Source organism: Callorhinus ursinus, unplaced genomic scaffold (genome assembly GCF_003265705.2).
Source record: "Callorhinus ursinus isolate GAN/ISIS: 27379988/994484 unplaced genomic scaffold, GSC_fseal_2.0 scaffold14, whole genome shotgun sequence".
Classification (NCBI taxonomy): Eukaryota; Metazoa; Chordata; class Mammalia; order Carnivora; family Otariidae; genus Callorhinus; species Callorhinus ursinus.
The window spans coordinates 40401818-40423766 of record NW_027397076.1 but is presented as its reverse complement, the minus strand read 5'-3'; the positions used below and the strand labels follow the sequence as shown (position 1 = coordinate 40423766).

The 21949-nt window shown below is 38.0% G+C and overlaps 1 pseudogene; it reads left to right on the top strand.

The window, feature by feature from the left end:
* The first annotated feature begins 19019 nt into the window (after nt 1-19019).
* LOC112832619 (dnaJ homolog subfamily A member 2 pseudogene) lies at nt 19020-20932 on the top strand (annotated as a pseudogene).
* The last annotated feature ends 1017 nt before the right edge of the window (nt 20933-21949 follow it).

The window sequence follows — 21949 nt, the reverse complement described above, 5'->3', positions numbered from 1 at the left end:
TCAGTGAGGTCATATGATACATGTCTTTCTCAATGTGTTGATTCTTTAACATCCTACACAGGTGACCAGTAAGTTTTATTTTTAGAATATGATTATGAACTCATGAATTTAAACACACTTGCTGTATTTCAGTCTGTTCAAATTATTATCTGTATTGATGATCAAATTATCCTATCTCTGGTTCCTGATTCCTTGACATTGCCCAACTATTTTTTAAATGACTTCTTGGGTTCCTGTTTTAACAAAATGCTCCATGCTCATCTCATAATTTCCTGTCCCTGACCCAGAATCAAGGAACCCTGATTCTTTTTATTGGAAACTGGTATTTAGAGACTGCAATATAGGCAATGGGGTTCCTTGTTGCTACTGAGTTGTCCATTGCTTCTTCAAGTTTTCAGTGGAAAGAAGTAGAAAGTCTTTATTTTTTAATTTTAAGATAAATTATATCATGTGCTGATAATATTTTCAGTTCACATTCAGAACTACAGGATTTTTTACTTAAAAATTTTCGTTAAAGATTTATTTATTTAGAGAGAGTGAACAAGTGGGGGAGAGGCAGGAGGAGAGAGAGAATCTTGAAGCACACTCCCCAGTGTGTGCAGAGCCCAACATGGGGCTCAATCCCAGGACCCGGAGATATGACCTCAGCTGAAGTTGAGAGTTGGCTGTTTAACCAACTGAGTCACACAGGGACACCCCTAGAATTTCTTACTTTTAAACCTCTACGAACTTATATTTGTATCTCCTTTCTCCAATGCTGAAATTTTCAGTTCTCAGTGACGGAAACATAGTTACTCATTTGCTTTATCCCCTAACACACACAAAGTGGTCCCAGAATAGCACCACCAACATCATCACAACAAAAGATACACCAAAGCTTAAGAATTTTCTTTTGCAGTCCTCTCGTCTTTAGGTTGTAGCTATAGACAATGTACATTGAAATTATTGTGTATTAAACCATTTAGAGTTCCTGTCTGAAAGGTTCCCCTCTGAAAGGTTATGCCACTAACTTGATAAATAGTTAACCTCGTTTTTCATTTTTTTCAACTTTCAGGGGCTGCTCTTCTAACTTAATATTTTTTTTGGTAATCATTTTAAGATTTACATGGTCCTAAAGTCAAACCTGCAAGCAAAGTACATTTTAAAAATTCTAGTTTCTGTATTTGTCTTCTCCATCCTATTCTGTCCTCCCCCATAGTAACTTATTTTTAGGTTTAAATGTTATCATTTATCCTTTTATGGCCCTCACTTAAATAGTAGCATTTAAACACTTATGCTTTTAAACCTTCTAAGTGATAAAGTTACTTCGAAAGTGCATTCCCATGTTCACCAGGTACAATCACTGGAACAGAATGACTGAGGCTGAATTTAATCATTAAAACTAGAGCCCCACCCTCATGAGCATCAGGGGCTGTCAATCTTCATGAGGACCAATCTAGTTTATTCCCATAGATCTCATTAAACTTTGAATCTTAGGAAACAAGCTTTGGGCTCCTGAACACTTCCCTCATGTAAACTCCTAGCCTCTCTATTAATTCTCTATTGATTCCCTTTTTTATTAATAAGTAGATTTACCCCCACATACCCCCTATTCAGAGCTCTGCATACTGAAGAGAAAGACAGCTTTTGTTTAGCTTCACAAAACAATGAAAGAAAGAATATAAGAAAAAGTGTAGAGGATCATAGGGGAAGGGAGGGAAAACGGAATGGGAAGTCATCAGAGAGGGAGAAAAACCATGAGAGACTCTTAACTATATGAAACAAACTGAGGGTTGCTGGAGGGGAGGTCAGTGGGGGATGGGGTAATTGGGTGATGGGCATTAAGAAGAGCACATGATGTGATGAGCAGTGGGTGTTATATGCAACTGATAAATTATTGAACACTGCATCTGAAACTAATGAGGTGCTGTATGTTGGCTAATTGAATTTAAATTAAAAAGAAAAGAAAAAAAAGAAAGAAAATCCAGATATGTATTTTTGTCAGAATTCTGAGTTCTTCTTGCCTTCTATCAGTATAATTGAAAGGTACCTAGCTTTTGCAGGACTATCTTTGGAGAATAGATCTGTTCCGATATGACCTTCTCTCTTGGGCAAAAGAAAGCTGGTAGTAGTTTTTCTAGGAAGCAAGAGAACCCTTACATAAATACTAAGAATTAAGAAATGGTCATTAATTTCATGAAAACAGCATGATAATGACTTGGAGAAATTTTTCATAATTACCATTCATATAACCTTCATGGAAAATCTGTAAGATAGATAGCTCTTTAATTTTTTTTTCCCTAACAGATGAGAAAATAGTGACTTGCCCCAAACCATGCAGCCAAATTAGGTAGAAAAAGGAGAAATAAAACTCAGCTGGTTTAACTTTAATGTTCATGCTTTTCTTTGATAGTTCACCTAATCAGTCACTTTCTGTACAAAGAGCAATAAATCAACAGCTTACTATACAAACCTATGCTTTTAAAAGAATTATCAACAGACAGAATTTTACAGCTTGCTCTTGTCAAATATTTGGTAAAATAAAATTTGCTTTTAGAAAAATACTTGGTTTTCATAGAAAAGAAAATACTCTTTATTGATTAAAAAAATCTTGCTTATTTCCCTGAAAAAGAAAATTTTCTGTTATCAATTGGTTTTTAGAAAAAATATGTAAAAATAAAAGAAGTTGAAAGAAAAATAAATAAATAAATACTTTAAAAAAAAAAAAAGAATATCAATAGATGACCAAGCAGTTTGTGTATTTAGTAAATATTCTCTGGATAACCATGTTTTTACAAATAAGAAACAAGGAATCTGCTTGTACAACTGGCAAAGCAGTTTAGATAAATGCTATACCTATAATTATGGGCAAATGGATAATACTAACACTTATTAGAGGGGTTGCACTTGGTGAAATGTATGTGTGTCTACCAAAAAAAATGAATTCCTATAATTTAATAATTCTCTAAGGATACTGCTATCAGGGCCAGTTGTAAAACAATCTGTCAGTAAAGTAAAAAATTTGAAACCACCTTCTATATGATTTATAGAATTGAATTTGCATATTCTAAGTTTTTCTCCAAAGGAAGTAGTGTTATGTCATATAGCCAAATAAGTATCTAAGGTAATTCAAATCACCTGGGCAGTTAAATGGCAGTTCAAGTTTCTCCTGTGTCTGTTCTTCAGACCTAGGGTGGTCATTTCTGAAATCTCTATGATTTAGGAAAGGCAGTGACTATGACTTGACTCCATTGGAGTCATCCATCCATTCCATCAGGTGCTCTAAGAAATATATGTTGGCCTAAGAACTATAATGAAGAAAATTCCTTTTCCTCAAATGGAATATAAAAGACATTCAAAATTTAAGATTTTTTTAAAAACAAGGTCTACAACAACATTTGTTGAAGAGATCTTTTCCATTGGATATTCTTTCCTGCTTTGTCGAAGATTAGTTGACCATAGAATTGAGAGTCCATTTCTGGGTTCTCTATTCTGTTCCATCGACCTGTTTTTGTGCCAGTACCATACTGTCTTGATGATTACAGCTTTGTAATATAGCTTGAAGTCTGGAACTGTGATGCCGCCAGCTTTTGTTTTCTTTTTCAACATTACTTTGACTATTCAGGGTCTTTTCTGGTTCCATACAAATTTTAGAATTGTTTGTTCCAGCTCTGTGAAAAATGCTAGTGTTATTTTGATAGGGATTGCCCCAAATGTGTAGGTTGCTTTGGGTAGAATAGACATTTTAGCAATATTTATTCTTCCAATCCATGAGCATGGAGTGTTTTTCCATTTCTTTGTGTCATCTTCAGTTTCTTTCATAAGTGTTCTATAGTTCTCAGAGTACAGATATTTTACCTCTTTGGTTAGGTTTATTCCTAGGTATCTTATGGTTTTGGGTGCAATTATAAATGGGATCGATTCCTTGATTTCTCTTTCTGCTGCTTCATTGTTGGTATACAGAAATGCAACAGACTTCTGTGCCTTGATTTTATATCCTGCAACTTTGCTGAATTCCTGTATCAGTTCTAGCAATTTTTTGGTGGAGTCTTTCAGGTTTTCTACATAGACTATCATGTTGTCTGCGAAGAGTGGAAGTTTGACTTCTTCCTTGCCAATTTGGATGCATTTTATTTCTTTTTGTTGTCTAATTGCTAAGGCTAGGACTTCTGGTACTATGTTGAACAAGAGTGGTAAGAGTGGACATCCCTGTCATGTTCCTGACCTTAGGGAAAAAGCTCTCAGTTTTTCCGCATTGAGGATGATATTTGCTGTGGATCTTTCATATATGACCTTTATGATGTTGAGGTATGTTCCCTTTATCCCTATTTTGTTGAGGTTTTTTTCATCAAGAAAGGATGCTGTATTTTGTCAGATGCTTTTTCTGCATCTATTAAGAGGATCATATGGTTTTTATCCTTTCTTTTATTAATTTGATATATCACGTTGATTGATTTGCAGATGTTGAACCACCCCTGCAGCCCAGGAATAAATCCCACTTGGTCATAGTAAATAATTTTTTAATGTACTGTTGGATCCTACTGGCTAGTATCTTGTTGAGACTTTTTCCTCCATATTCATCAGGGATATTAGTCTGTAACTCTCCTTTTTGGTGGAGTCTTTGTTTGGTTCTGGGATCAAGGTAATGTTGGCCTCATAGGATGAGTTTGGAAGTTTTCCTTCCAATTCTATTTTTTGGAGCAGTTTCAGAAGAATAGGAATGAATTCTTCTTTAAATGTTCAGTAGAATTCCCCTGGGAAGCCATCTGGGCCTGGACTCTTGTTTGTTGGGAGATTTTTGATTACTGATTCAATTTCTTTGCTGGTTATGTCTGTACAGATTTTCTATTTATTCCTGTTTCAGTTTTGGTAGTTTGTATGTTTCTAGGAATTTATCCATTTCTTCCTGATAGCCTAATTTGTTGGCGTACAATTGCTCATAGTATTCTCTTATAAATGTTTGCATTTCGGTGGTATTGGTTGTGATCTCTCCTCTTTCATTCATGATTTTATTTATTTGGGTCCTTTCTCTTTTCTTTTTGATAAGTCTGGCTAGGGATTTATCAGTTTTGTTAATTCTTTCAAAGAAATAGCTCCTAGTTTCATTGATCTACTTTTTTTTTAAATTTCCATATCATTGATTTCTGCTCTAATCCTTATTATTTCCCTTCTCCTGCTGGATTTAGATAGTCTCTTCAACAAATGGTGTTGGGGGCGCCTGGGTGGCTCAGTCATTAAGTGTCTGCCTTTGGCTCAGGTTGTGGTCCCAGGGTCCTGGGATCGAGCCCCACATTGGGCTCCTGGCTTGGTGGGGAACCTGCTTCTCCCTCACCTCCCTGCTCATGCTCTCTCTCACTATCTCTGTCTGTCTCCCTCTCAAATAAATAAAATCTTTAAAAAACAAACAAACAAACAAATGGTGTTGGGAGAATTGGAAAGCCACATACAGAAGAATGAAACTTATTTTCTTACATCATACACAAAAATGAATTCAAAATGGGTGAAAGACCTAAATGTAAAACAAGAATCCATCAAAATCCTAGAGAACACAGGCAGCAACCTCTTTGACCTCAGCCGCAACAACTTCTTGCTAGACATGTCTCCAGAGGCAAGGGAAATGAAAGCAAAAATGAACCACTGGGATTTCATCAGGATAAGAAACTTTTGCACAGCAAAGGAAACAGTGAACAAAACTAAAAAGCAACTTACAGAATGGGAGAAGATATTTGCAAATGTTTTATCAGATAAAGGGCTGGTATCCAAGATATGTAAAGAACTTATCAAACTCAACACCCAAAAAAGTAAAAAATCCAGTCAAGAAGTGGGCAGAAGACATGGACAGATATTTCTCCAAAGAAAACATACCAATGGCCAACAGATACATGAAAAAAAATGCTTAACATCACTCATCATCAGGAAAAAACAAATCAAAACTACAATGAGATACTACCTCACACTGGTCGGAATGACGAAAATGAACAACTCAGGAAACGACAGATGTTGGCGAGGATGCAGAGAAAGTGGAACCCTCTCACACTGTTGGTGGCAATGCAAACTGGTGCAGCCACTCTGGAAAACAGCATGGAGATTGCTCAAAAAGTTAAAAATAGAGCTACCCTACAACCCAGCAATTGCACTACTAGGTATTTATCCAAAGGATACAAACATAGTGATTCGAAGGGGCATATGCACCCCAATGTTTATAGCAGCAATGTCCACAGTAACCAAAATATCGAAAGAGCCCAGATGTCCATCAATAGATGGATGGATAAAGAAAATGTGTATACACACACACACACACACACACACAGGAATATTACTCAACTATCAAAAAGAATGAAATTTTGCCATTTGCAACAATGTGGATGGAACTAGAGGGTATGATGCTAAGTGAAATAAGTCAATCAGAGAAAGACAAATACCATATGATTTCACTCATATGTTGAATTTAAGAAACAAAATTGATGAACATAATGGAAGGGAAGGAAAAATAAAATAAGATAAAAACAGAGGGAGGCAAACCATAAGAGTTTCTTAACTATAGGGAACAAACTGAGGGTTGCTGGAGGGGATGTGAGGGGGATGGGGTAATTGGGTGATGGGCATTAAAGGCAGCCACTTGGTATCATGATCACGAGGTGTTATATGCAATGATGAATCACTAAATTCTACTCCTAAAACTAATAATACACTATATGTTAACTAGCTTGAATTTAAATTTAGAAAAAAAAGTCTATAATTTCATGAAATATGTTCTACTTCTGGATATCTAGCATTTTTATATGCTCAATAAAACCATGCTCTTTCAATATAGCATAGTGAGGTTAATAATTAAAAAATACTGATGGTTTTTTTTTGTCTCTTCCTAATGGTCAGAAGTATTCACCCAGAAGTGAGAAGGATCCAAAAATATTAGAAATTATTATAAAAGATGGGCAGGGAGAAAGAACAATAATAACAGTTCCTAAGATTCAAAATAGAATTTTCCAGCAAGATAATAACTTGGAAGCTATGGTTTCTTATGAAGAAAATATTTCCTAACTTAGTTGAGTGGTCCTTCCTGTACCTTTGTGGATATTCCCTTCTTTTTTTTTCCTTTTTATATAAGAAATTTTCTTTTTCTATCAATCATGCTAAACTAGCATTCATGTGGGTGATGGGGGAGGGGACTATCATAAAAACTAAGTTCAGATACAAGCCATTGAAAGGTTTTAGAAAGAGGAATGACATGATCCAATTTGCATTTTTAACACATTACCCTTTGTTGCTATCAAGAAAAATGGACAGTAGAGGAAGAAGAATAAAGTCAGGAAATCATACAGGGAGCTATTGCATTATTTCTAGGAAGTGATGATGGAGACTTGGACTACAACAATAAACGGTGATGATGGAAATGGGTGGGTTCATATGATTGCGGACAGCACCTGCTGATAGATCAAATTTTCCATGTGAGAGAAAAGGGACCATTAGGATGACCCCTGAAACTCTGAGTGGTGAATGATGGTGATATGCTTCCAGAAGGACAGGTGTGGAGGTGGAGAATCGAGGTTCCATTTTAGCCATGTTGTTTGAGATGTATGGCAGACATCCAAGCAGAGATATCAAGTATGATGTACTTAATACAGAAGCAGATCCCTACCTACCTCTAGAATTGCATCTCCCTCATTATTTTGCTCACTGATGGACAACACTCCAGTCACATTGGTCTTTCTTCTGTTCCTCAGTCTGGCCAAACTTGTTTCTGTTTTAGGCTTTTGTACTTACTAGCTCTACCTGGATGCTCCATCTTCAGATCGTCTTACTGTTAACTGTGTTTATTATCTCTCAGCTTAAACATCACCACTGAAAGGGGTTCCCTAAGCACGCAACTAAAATGGCATCACTACCACCCCTCAAGCTTTGTAACAACATCCTGTTTTATTTCATCACTCACCAGCTCTCCAAAATTCTCTTTTCATTTATTTATTCTCTGCCTCCCCCCACTAAACATAAGGTCTATAAGAATGAGACTATTGTCTGCCTTAGGCATCACTAGATCTTCAGTACCTGGAACATAGTAAGGGCTCAATAAATTTTCATTGAATAAAAGAAGTAAATAAATGCATGAATACATTATTTTATTGGTGCTGTTGTTAAAACTACATCCTGTGATAAATATTATTCAGTCCCCATCTTGTTAATTCCCCATCACAGTGTCCAGCTATTTATGATTTTTGTAGCATATGCTCAGGGGTAAATTACTCAGGTATTCTGAGGTAGAAGTTCCTCAGATTTGTAGACTCTGGCTTCTTCAGAGCGATAAAGTCATTTGCTCAAGTGATAAATGTTCTTCCTCCCTTTTTGTGGTTCCCTAGTGTCTTATGACAGAAACCAGAGTTTAAATTAGCAAATGAATATTGAGAACCACAAACTGGCATTAAGTCAATTAGAAACAGTGCTATCATTCATGGCATATAAAGATCATCACATTTTTCAGTTAACTAAGAACACATTGACCAGCTGCAAACATGCTTTTTCTGCCTACTTTTGAAGTCATATGCAGTCTGGCACACATGAGGTTCATTACAGAATCCAATGTAATGCAGAGCGCAAGTGTTTTTCTAACTAATGGCTAAGGTTAAAGAGAGAAGAATGGGGGTGCCTGGGTGGCTCAGTCCATTAAGCAGCCGATTCTAGATTTCGGCTCAGGTCATGACCTCCTGGGTCGTGGGATTGAGCCTCTTGTGGAGCCCCATGTTGGCTCTGAGCTCAGTGGGGAGTCTGCTTGAGGATTGTCTCTCCCTCTCCTTCTCCCTCTGCCTCTCCTCCTACTTCCATTCTCTCTCTAAAATAAATAAATATTTTGAGAGAGAGAGAGAAGAATGCCCTGGAGTCCCAGAGGTTCCATGGCTCTAAAAGTGTAATTTGGCGCTTCTGAAAGTTGTGTGAAACAGAAGTGTCAACCATTGCTTCAGGCATAAAAGCAACCTCAGTGATGAATCACTCTTCAGGGATGGATTTACCCTCAAAGTCTTTAGGAATTTTTCTTAGAAGGTATCTATTCTAAAATGTGCTATAATTACTGGAGTATCATATGTTAAATAAATGGTGAGGGACTGTCTGGACATCTGGAATTGCCTTCTGACAACACATATGGAGAAAGCTGTTTCTGTTCTGCATTTCCAATCATTAAGTGCCCTAACCTACTGACTTAAGTGTGACCAGGGCATGCAGAAAGAGTCATGAATAAAGGGTGCTAAAGGTGATACAGATATTTCTCTTATGAATCAGGTCTCAAAACCATATTCTTCCTATCAAAAATATTCAACTACCTCCCTACACAATTGCCATTACCATGTGGGACAGAGTGGGGGAAGTTTATTCTGGGTTTTGTTTCACACACTCAAATTAGAATATTGCTGTATCTTATGGGATGCCTGGGTGGCTCAGATGGTTAAGTCATGATCCCGTGTCCTGCACTGGGCTCCTTGCTCAGCGGGGAGCCTGCTTCTTCCTGTCCCCCTCCCCCTGCTTGTGCTCTCTCTAACAAATAAATACATTTTAAAAATCTTAAAAAAAAAGAATATTTCTGTATCTTAAATCACATTGTTAAATAAATTTTGTTACATAAATTTGATAAAACCTCATTAATAAGATAGTTTACTTATGAAGAAGCCTGCTCACCCCCCAAAGTTAAAGACTTAAAAAAACTTAAGTGGTTGTTTTTATTCTACCCTGTGCTTCTTTTTGGAAGTATAGTTGACATACAATGTTACATTAGTTTCAGGTGTACAACATAGTGATTTGACAACTCTGCGCATTATGCTATGCTCACAAGTGCAGCTCCCATCTGTCATCACACAATGTTATTACAATATCATTGACTGTATTCCCCTTGCTGTATCTTTCATCCTATGACATATTCATTCTACAACTTTATATATATATATATATATATACATACACACACAGATGTATATATAATATACGTATACATATATATGTAATATATATATCACATGGTCTTTATCCATTCATCTATCAATTGTTTCTTCCATATCTTGGCTATTGTAAATAATGCTGCAATAAACCTAGGGGGATATATATCTTTTTGAATTAGTGTTTTTCATTTTCTTTGGATAAATACCCTGTAGTGGAATTACTGGATCAGATGGTATTTTTACTTTTAATTTTTTGAGGAACCCCCACACTATTTTCCACAATGGCTGTACAAATTTACATTCCCGCCAACAATGCATGAGTGTTCCTTTTTCTCCACATCCCCACCAGCACTTGATGTTTCTTGTCTTTTTTTGTAAAGTTTTATTTATTTGAGAGAGAGAGAGAGAAAGTGTGTGCACAAGTGAGGGAAGGGGCAGGGGAAAATTATCTTCAAGCCTGGGCCCGACCTGGGGCTCAGTCTCACAACACATGAGATCACGACCTGAGCTAAAACCAAGAGCCTGCTGCTTAACCAATTGAGCCCCCCAGGCACCCCTGTTTCTTGTGTTTTTTATTTAAGCCATTCTGACAAGTGTGAGATGATACCTCATTTTGGTTTGATTTGCATTTCCCTGATGATTAGTGATATTGAGCATCTTTTCCTGTTGGCCATCTGTATGTCTTCCTTGGAAAAGTGTCTATTCAAGTGTTCTACCCACCTTTAATTGGATTTATTTGATTTATTTGGTGTTGGGTTCTATAAGTTCTTTGTATATTTTGGATATTAAACCCTTATTGTATATATCATTTGCAAATATCTTCTCTCATTCAGTATGTTGCCTTTTTGATTTGTGGTAATTTCCTTTGCTGTGCAAAAGTGTTTTCTTTCTGTGTAGTCCTAATTGTTTATTTCTGCTTTTGTTTTCCTTGCTTTAGGAGACATATCTAGAAAAAAGTTGCTAATGCCAATGTCAAAGAGACTACTGCCTATGTTTTCCTCTAGGATTTTTATGGTGTCAGGTCTCACATTTAGGTTTTTAATTCATTTTGACTTTATTTTTGTGTATGGTGTAAGAAAGTGGGCCAGTTTTACTCTTCTGCATTCTACTCTTTTTTTTTTAAGATTTTATTTATTTATTTGACAGAGAGAGACACAGTGAGAGAGGGAACACAAACAGGGGGAGTGGGAGAGGGAGAAGCAGGCTTCCCACGGAGCAGGGAGCCCAATGCCAGGCTCGATCCCAGGACCCTGGGATCATGACCTGAGCCGAAGGCAGACGCTTAACAACTGAGCCCCCCAGGCACCCCTCTACTCTGTTTTTGAGGAAAAGCTGGAATATTAAAATTATGCAAGGATAATTTAACATAAATTGTAATTTATTGCAAAATATACCCTTGAAGTAGCTTTTAAAAATCAGTAAGACTGTCCATATAAATATTATGTTAATGTCACAGTCAAATAAAAATTTCATTAACCAATCCTCAACATCAAGGTGAAATGACAGACATATGGAGAAAAAAATACTTCATCCAAATTTAGTACATAGCAAATATGATTTCCCTCAAAAAATTGTCATTATATTTGAATTATAAAAGGTTTATTGAGCTTCATGAACATAATGTGTACTTACTTAGAAAACTGGATATTGCCAGGATTTATACTTATTACATATATTAATCATGGGGATATATAATTACCACTTTCTAAAGAAAGAGTCAGCATTGTAGGTCAAGTTAATTTATACATCATGGGGTAAAGAAAGGCTTAATATGATAGAACGTGTAGTACAGTCTCTTATTTTTATTTCCAACTCCAACCCTAACTCATAATGTCAAATTCAGTAGTCATTTATGATCTATTTTTCAATGTTCCCATCTGCAAAATGAGGGGAAAGACTGTGTTGTCTCAGGGGTATTATGTTGCTTCCTTTCTAGTCCTTAAAATTAAGACTGAAACTAGGGCTGTTTCCCGCGTGATGTGATTTGTGATCCCAGCGGTTTTGCAAGGCACCACACCCTAAAATATCTCCCCTATTACCACAAGTTATCATTCCCAGGGGCTCAAAGCAAATAAGTGATGTGGAGATCTCCCCCACTGTATCACCATGACTTGCTCTTAATTTATCACGAAACTGCTTCATTAAGAGAAATAGTCCCAGTGACAGTGTTGCAGTGGAAATACAAAATCTCTCCACGAGAGAACAGCAAAATTGTACTGGCATCTGGGATGTACGCAGTGACAAGGACAGTAGGTGGATTTTGGAGGCACATTTTTCCACGTAACAGTTTTGCCCAAAGATGTTCATGCTTGAAATATGAGCTTAAACCCTAGAAGTCTGTATGCCCCATTTGACCAAACTGAGCAAATGAAATAAACATTTATGAAGCCTCTCCTATGCGCCAGTACCCTGCCAGGCTCTGAGGAATTAAGAACAAACAAAGAAACAAAAAAAATGCAGTAACCTGAAGATAAACAAAATAGAGTGTTTGCCCATGACGAGCTCATAATATGATGTGATAGTTCAACTTTGGAGTATTCAAAAGAGAATATTCTATTTGTTTACCTGAAATCACTCAGAAAACTCTTTTGGTTAATTGGGTATCTGTTAGGAAAACGAAAATATGAAAAAGCATTTCCCAGCTTAGCTAAGATTTGAGAGTTCTCTTTTTGTTTAGATTTCTGGAAACATCTTTTTCTTCCTGTTTCTTCCCTCAAAAGTGTTATATTTTCAAAGTACAATTTTGCTACAAAATGTGAAAATGTGATCAGTTGGTTTTGTATCCAATAAATAGCACAGCGTGACACACAGGCAAAATGCTTGATACAGACATGCCCCACCTCCCTTAGCCCAGGACAAAACTGATTCCAACTGGCAGTAGACACCAGAGCTGGGAGGGGGCACTTCTGTCATTTCTCATGTGCCCTAGTCTGTGGAGAAGTTGCTGACGGGACCCACCACCCCTGCCAGGTAAATGCAGAAGCAAAGAGCTCAGCGGTGGATGCCTGGAGCTAGCTTCTTTGCTCCTGTTGCTCCTGTTAAAACTTGTTGCACCTCTGCATGCAGTCACCCCTCTTGCCAACACAAAATATTCTCTTAAGGGATTACTGGCCACAGTATGTAGTAGGGGAATAAATAGAATATAGAAGTCTAATAGGGGTCATGTAAAATTAGTATTTACATTTGGATTGATACATGTTCTGCCTCCTAGTAATCTTAGCAGACTCTATGCAAAAATAAATACATAAATTGCTTTTCGAAAGAAACCAGAAACATAACCTGATCTAGAACTCAGAGGCTGCTCCTTCAAAAAAAGTTCACTTACTTTGTCGGAAATCACTGTCACTTAATTCATTGTCAGGAAAAAAAAAAAATTAACTCAAAAATATGGCAGCCCCCATTCCCAAATGGGAATGCCAACATTGTTGGGAGGGGCAATTGCTTGAGCAATTCCTCGGCAGATAAACTCACTTTGTTGTAAGCTTCTTTAATGCTGGGATTTCCGAAGAGATCTAAGGCTGATCTGTCTCCATAGACAGATCTTTGTCAGCCCAGAGACTTTCTTAGGATGGGGCGGAAGAAAAGATGAAAATAATATATGAGGCAGTCTCCTGGGATGTTCAGTTTTTCTTGGTTCCTGCTTGATCAGAAACCTCACAGGGGCTCCCTTGCTAATGTTATTTCAGTATAAGTATTTCCAGGTCCAGTTCCAGCTGGAAGCAGACACCATGGACCATGTGAAAATTCAGCAAGAACACACAAAATTAGCCCTTGGTTTTTTGAGCCTTAAAAAGGCTTGGGTCAGGGCTGAGTTTATTCAGAATTATTTACAAGTCCCTAAAGATCAACCGTGTCACTCTCTGACAGAGTGTCCTCAGCCCCAAACTTCTATTTTTCACATTCAACCACAGCTTTGCACTCTCTCTCTCTTGCCTCTGGCCTGTCGATTCTCCAGAGCAAAGGGCCTTTGGGGACTTGGATATAGTTTAGATGCAAAATAAGAAATACAAAAGCCTAAGTTTTTTATTTATAAGAATATCTGATATTGGAGCCCCTAGGTACCTTGGATAATTTCAAGGAGAAGGAGAGCAGATAAGAAATGTAAGAACACTTTAAGATCAATTTGGACTGAGTGCAAAATCAAAGCAAACATTTACTGAAATTCTCATAAAATCATATTTTGGTATGGCTCATCATTACAAGATACATTTGTAGCCCTCAACTTCCCAACAGGCTGGCTTCCAAAAGTTTGTTTGTAAGTTGTTTCTCTGGATCTGAAAAGCTATTTCCCCTATAAACAATGTTCTAAATTAGTAGTTCATGGGCTTTTTGTGTCATCAACCCCTTTGAGAATTTATTAAAAGCTGTGGACATACTTCCTAGTAAATTTCTTAATACATATGTGCCCTAATTTTCCATACACGTTTCTTGGCTTCACAGATCCCCTGAAGCTCTTTTCCAATTAAGAACTTCTGTTCCAGGTGCCAGACCAGCTCAAATGCTAAAATCCATGGCCACAGAATGAACTAAATGGACTTTTGGGCTCTAGTCAGAAGATAGAGCTGCGATTTACGGCAACATACTAAACAATGCCCTTGTAATTATGCCTTTGGACACCAGCACCATACCACATCAGCTGCAGAATAACATCCCTGGCAGCTGCCACAGTTAAGGTATGGATGACAGCATGATAGTGGTCCTACCTCATCAGGATATAAGCCATAATCTTTGGTTTTATGAGACTGGGGATGAGGGATGTATATTTTGTCATGGGGACATATTTGCCTCGTGTCTGAAGGACTTGTTGGTCATTGAGAAGAGCATCCACATTTGCATCCACAAAAAAAGTGCTAAAGCTAGAGACATTTGTTCAACAATTCAGTGATTTATAAATCAGTGGTGTCTATACGCCAGGTCAAACTACATATAACAAAGCATGTTAACTATGTAATTATTTCCTTTGATTTTTCCTCTCTTCAGAATCTGAGAGCCAAAAAAGTTTCTGTTGTAAAAGCAAATGCTCCTTCAAGAGTTTCTGAGTTGGAAAGTTTACATCTCTTCATAGACAATGTAGATGGTTGTTACATTCCTCACTTTCTGTAGCATTTATTATAACAAATAATAATCAAGCAAAAAATCTACCTTTTTTTAAGAATACTTCAAAAAAAGAGGCTGATAGAACTCCTGGTGACTTTTGTTGTGGTGTGCCTGAAGGCATCTACATAGCAGAGTCTTTTTAGTCCCGCGCCTACCTGTCTTGTCATTCTGCACAGTGAAGCCATTGTATCAATGTGTGTGGTTCTTATAGGGTGTAGGGAGTGTTAAAGTCTCATTTTTCAGCATGCTGAGTCTGACTGCTGCATTTGTGCCCTCAGGAGTGTATGCCCAGGAGCCAATACCACAACTCCTGTTGAGCCTGGTAGTGACCCCTATCAGTCCCAGCACCCAGGAACACCACTGTGTCTTCCTCACTGTCCTCCCAGATTCTCCTTTACTCTGTATTGTAGAGAGATCACGGCATATGATGAGTCAGCCAGCTCTCTGAAGAGGTCCTCCCAGTATATGAAACAATAGACCCACAGACACACAATCTCCTGGTAGAGTCCAGATTCAGAAAACTTGGCAGCAACTTCATATTCATCTTTCTCATAGTGCCACACAGGATACAGAATCAGAAAAACAAGTTGGGAAACTAAGCCCAAAGGGTAGTACCATAATAGATTGGATTCTGATTTAGCAAATATTCATGCTCCTCTCCCTGTTGAGGGAGTCGACATCCCTGCCCAGTGACTGAGACCATGTGACTTGCTTTGATCATTGGAATGCCTGCAGATGTGAGGTGAGCAGTAGTTCTCAATGGGCCGTGTGCTTGCCCCTCTCTTATGCTCCTCTGATCCACCATGAGGAGAACGTGATCTGGGCGTTGCTGGCTCCAAGAGAAGGTGGAAAACTGTGAAGCAGACCCAAGCCCAAAGCTTGGAGACAAGCCCTGGCTGACCTACAGCCTGAAACTCATCCAACCGGCCTAACTACAGGCCTGTAAGTGAGAGAAGATGCTTGCTGCTGTAAGCCACTGGGTTTTAGAGTTGTTTGTTATGCAACGTTGTTTTGATAGTTGCTGACTAATTCATATATTAAGTCATTTAATTGCCACAACATCGTGTGAAGTGGGTGATGTTACTATCGCCACTCTACAAAGGAGGAAACCATATACTGGGGGAGAGCAGTATTTACTAAACTACGTTCCAGTGGATCATGGCCAGCTTCAAGGTTATGCAATCTGTACAGTCACGCAGAGCATCACACTGAGAAAAGCTCTGCCCTTGGTCTAGTATTCTGTTGTTGGCTTCTTCAAATTCTTAAAAGTTTCATCTTTGAACTTGTGTTTTGCATGTGAAGTCCAAGGGAACAATGAGTATGCACATCAGCAAAGGAAATATCCACAAAATGGGTATCCATCCCACTCCTTGCCCCTTCATTTGCACATAGCATTCCTGATGCCCCGTGAGCATAGAATCTGGTGGACTCACAGTGCGTGGCAGCTCAGCAAGGTGCAAAGAGTACCTAAGTACAGGGTAATCATTTTTCATCTATATCTAAGTAAGTTGGGATTCTGGCAGCCCCGAAAGGTCTTGCTTTCTGTTTGAATCAGAACTTGTTTTAAACACAGAAAAAAGGCAATAATGTTCTAAGAAACACAGTCAAGAAACCCTGTCTTGTCCTTTTTTATTCATGCTACTTCCCTGTATCAGCCAGCCACTTATGCTAAAAATGATGAAGTAAAAGCAGAGGGAAGGACTGGGCAACCCATACATCCTTTTCCTTTTAGTTTCTCCTTACTCAGCTCTAAGCCTAAGGTGGAGAGCATTGGTGGAATGTGATTTACCAAGTGAAATAAAAACCCTCAGATAAATTTTGTGCAGCATTTTCACTGTTCTGGTAAGAACAAAAAAAATGAATGCATGTAGAAACTATGAATTATGAATTATGCAATTTTGAAAATTCCACATAAAATTTAAATGCTCTTGTATTTTATTCCTGTGCTACACAATACATAGATGAATGGCAAGATTCAAACGAACAATTTACAGTTGTTTTTGGTTTTGTTTTTTGCCATTTTCACCATTTTTAAGTATACAGGTTGCACAAAAATGCAAATATACTTAACACTATCAAACTATACCTAAAAACGGTTCACATGGTAAATTTTATGTCATGTGTATTTTACCACAATTAAAAAAAAATCAATTCCCACCAAGACTCCATGCAATGTAGACCCTGCTGATGTCTGGAAACACACCTCCTTTTTCCCTGTCCCTTGCTCTCTCTCTGCTGCAGCCACACTGGCCTCCTTGCTGTTTGTTTGGCATGTTTGGCATGTCACTGAACATGCCAAACTCATGCTTCCTACCTCAGGACCTTTGCCCATGCTCTTTCCTCTGCCTGGAATAGTTTTCATGGCCAAATCCTTCTTTCCAACAAGAACACAACAATTTACAGTTTTACCTTTACTAAGAACAATAGCAAATAGCAAATAAAAAACTATCATGACAAGTCAATAGAGAGACCACAGAAGAAAGGGAAAATGCTTTATACTTAAGCACATTTAATAACATGTTTTTTCCTACTTTTTGAACAAGGGGCTCATGTTTTCATTTTGGCTTGGGCCCTGCAAATTATGTAGTCAATCCTATGTGGAATAATAGCTCAGTGAGACTGTAAAAAATATTATGAATGGAAGATTTTAAAAGACTCTACAATTGCACTGTTCACTACAAACAAAGCCACTAGTCACATGGGGCTATTTCAATTCAAATTTAAATTAAGGAAAATTAAAAATTCAATTCCTCAGTTGCACTTTAAATGTTCGAAAGCCACAGATGGCTAATGGCTACTATATTGGACACCACAGAAATAGAACATTTCTATCACTATAGAAAATTCTATGGGGCAGTGCTGTTCTATAGTTTAAATAATTTGGAAAATGCTGAGTTCAACAACATTAGTTAGATTTCTTTAATCCAGAATTTTTCTGAACCTTAGATATACTGAAATGAATCTCCAGGCAGGAGATATAGCATGAAGTACTTCCATACGTGTTTAATCAAAGTTTACTTTTCTGAAAAACAGTGAACCTCTGGTTTAGAGCTTTCATTTTAAAAAAGGAAAAAAAATAAGGATTTGAAATATAAAAGATGATATACAAGTTATTAATGGGTTGAAAGACAGTTTGAATAGGGGGGTGAGAATCTTATTTTATAGAACTGATGCTCCCCGGAACTAGTTCAGTAAAATCCTTCTCTGGAGAACAATTTAGATTACCGTGTTGCCTATTAACTCCCTTGAATTAATTTCTTGTAAAAAAATATTGGTTCCAATATTTTTGGAGCTACCAATATACATAACAGCATAGATACATTTCAAAAACATTATAGTAAGTAAAAGAAATAAGACAAAAAATACTATATACTGTATGATTTAATTTATATGACATTCTAGAAAACACAAAACTATAGGGATAGAAACCAGATCAGGTACTGTGGTGGAGGAAAAGATTGAATATAAAGGGGAGCTTTTCAGGATGGTAATATGCAGCCATCAAAAAAACCGAAATCTTGCCATTTGCAGCAACATGGATGGAACTAGAGGGTATTACGCTAAGCGAAATAAGTCAAACAGAGAAAGACATGTATCATATGATCTCACTGATATGAGGAATTCTTAATCTCAGGAAACAAACTGAGGGTTGCTGAGTGGTGGGGGGTGGGAGGGATGGGGTGGCTGGGTGATAGACATTGGGGAGGGTGTGTGCTATGGTGAGCGCTGTGAATTGTGCAAGACTGTTGAATCACAGATCTGTACTTCTGAAACAAATAATACACTATATATTAAAGAGAGAGAGAGAGAAGATAGTAGGAAGGGAAAAACGAAGGGGGGAAAATCGGAGGGGGAGATGAAGCATGAGAGACTATGGACTCTGAGAAACAAACTGAGGGTTCTAGAGGGGAGGGGAGTGGGGGATGGGTATTAAAGAGGCACGATGTATTGAATGGCACACTGGGTCTTATATGCAAACAATGAATCGTGGAATACTACATCAAAAACTAATGGTGGGCTGTGGGCCTGGCTGCGCTCCGTCCACTCCGTCGCCTTCTTCCCTAAGCGCTGCCAGGCCGGCCGCCATGGCAAACGTGGCGGACACCAAGCTATACGACATCCTGGGCGTCCCGCCCGGCGCCAGCGAGAACGAGCTGAAGAAGGCATACAGAAAGTTAGCCAAGGAATACCATCCTGATAAGAATCCAAATGCTGGTGACAAATTCAAAGAAATCAGTTTTGCATATGAAGTACTGTCAAATCCTGAGAAGCGTGAATTATATGACAGATATGGAGAACAAGGTCTTCGGGAAGGTAGCGGTGGAGGTGGTGGCATGGATGATATTTTCTCTCACATTTTTGGTGGGGGATTGTTCGGCTTCATGGGCAATCAGAGTAGAAGTCGAAATGGCAGAAGAAGAGGAGAAGACATGATGCATCCACTTAAAGTGTCTTTAGAAGATCTGTATAATGGCAAGACAACCAAACTACAACTTAGCAAGAATGTACTCTGTAGTGCATGCAGTGGCCAAGGTGGAAAGTCTGGAGCTGTTCAGAAGTGTAGTGCTTGTCGGGGTCGAGGTGTACGCATCATGATCAGACAGCTGGCTCCAGGAATGGTACAACAGATGCAGTCTGTGTGTTCTGACTGTAATGGAGAAGGAGAGGTAATTAATGAAAAGGACCGCTGTAAAAAATGTGAGGGGAAGAAGGTGATTAAAGAAGTCAAGATTCTTGAAGTCCACGTAGACAAAGGCATGAAACATGGACAGAGAATTACATTCACTGGGGAAGCAGGTCAGGCCCCAGGAGTGAAACCAGGAGACATTGTTCTTTTGCTACAAGAGAAGGAACATGAGGTGTTTCAGAGAGATGGGAATGACTTGCACATGACATATAAGATAGGACTTGTTGAAGCTCTATGTGGATTTCAGTTCACATTTAAGCACCTTGATGGACGTCAGATTGTGGTGAAATACCCCCCCGGAAAAGTAATTGAACCAGGATGTGTCTGTGTAGTTCGAGGGGAAGGAATGCCACAGTATCATAATCCCTTTGAAAAAGGTGATCTCTACATAAAGTTTAATGTGCAGTTTCCTGAAAACAACTGGATCAACCCAGACAAGCTTTCTGAGCTAGAAGATCTTCTGCCATCTAGACCAGAAGTTCCAAACATAATTGGAGACACAGAGGAGGTAGAGCTTCAAGAATTTGGTAGCACTCGGGGCTCGGGAGGTGGTCAGAGGCGTGAAGCCTATAACGATAGCTCTGATGAAGAAAGCAGCAGCCATCATGGGCCAGGAGTTCAATGTGCCCATCAGTAAACTCTGCAGACAGATTGCACAGGTGGATTTTCTTTCCATGTTTGCCCGGTTTGCTTTCAGCGATCCAGCTGGAGTGTCTGGTCAGTCCAGATGAACTGATGGACATCTGTTGGTCTATGTGTAACTTTTAAAATTGGTATAGTATCTACAGAGTGTATAATTTAAACTAACCACAAAGCTTTACATCTTCATTTTGACTGTTCTGTAGCAGAATAAAGCACTTGAAAGGAAACAAGACTCCCTTTCACACATGGGTTATAAGTTTCAGTCCTGGTATCTGTGCTTGATTTTTATCAGTTTTGTGTAGATTTTATGTTTCATATTTTAAATCCAAATCCCACATTGTAAAGTTTGTGTACAATTTGTCCTGAAGCTTTGTGTTTGGCTGCACCTGCGTAAGCTGCTACAAATAGAATAAAGAATTTCATAGCCTGTATCTATCATTTAGATGCATGGAAAAATGGGCTTTGCACACAATGGGTTTGGAGCTGACTGGGAACAATGGAAAAAAAAAACATTAGCTGTGGTTGTAAAGTCCTCCCCCCCCTTTTTTTTTACCATCTTGTGAAAGGTTTCTGAAACTCGATAATAAAAAGCAGTTGGTATAAATTATTCTTTGTGTCACATTTTTAGAAGGAAGAACATACTTTGAACTGTAAAATGTATCCTTAAACTGGAGAATGTATCCTTCATTCTGGTTCTTAAGCAGCCCTTAAAAAACCCATTGGCCTGAAGCCTATGCCTCAGGTACGTGCCCATTTTATAGTTTTAAAAGGCAAAAAGAAAGTTTGATATGTTGGTAGAAACAGGCTTTATTGGCTTCAATTGATGCTTTGTACAGTCAAGGACATCAGAGTTATGTAACTCATAAGTTATGATCCTGAGCGTTGGGGCCAGGTTAATCTAGCCTCTGTGTCTCCCCACCACCACCCCCTTTTAAAAAATAAGGTGACAGCAAATCAATATTAGAACCATGTCTGCATAGAACCTGTTAAAATGCTCTGTTTTCATTAAATGTTAAGTTAAAGAAAAAAAAAACTAATGGTGTATCGTGATTAACATAACATAATACAATAAAATTTAAAAAACTATTCCATACCTTCATTGTAGGACTAATTATATGATTTTATATGTTGGCAAAAACTTTTAATCAAATTACACACCTGAAAGGAGCAATTACACTGATGTAAGTTATCACAATGAATCTGACTTAAGAAAATATTCTGTGTGTATTTCTATCACTGTAATATATTTCAAAAAATTCTGACACACTTCATAAGCCATCTTGGAAGTACAGAAGCTGATGGATTTGTCAAACTAATTTTAAAATTCTGAGAAATTATTTTCTTAATTTTTTATTTTAATTCCAGTTAGTTAATATACAGTGTAATATTAGTATAATATTAGTTTCAGGTGCACGATATAGTGATTCAACACTTCCATTCATCACCAGTGCTCATCACAAGTGCACTTCTTACTCCCCACCACCTATTTCACCCATCCCTCCCCTCCCCTCCCCTCTGCTAACCATCAGTTTGTTCTCTATAGTTAAGAGTCTGTTTCTCGGTTTGTCTCTCTCTCCCTCTCCCTTTTTTTCCCCTTTGCTCAAATAAACAAATGTTTATATGT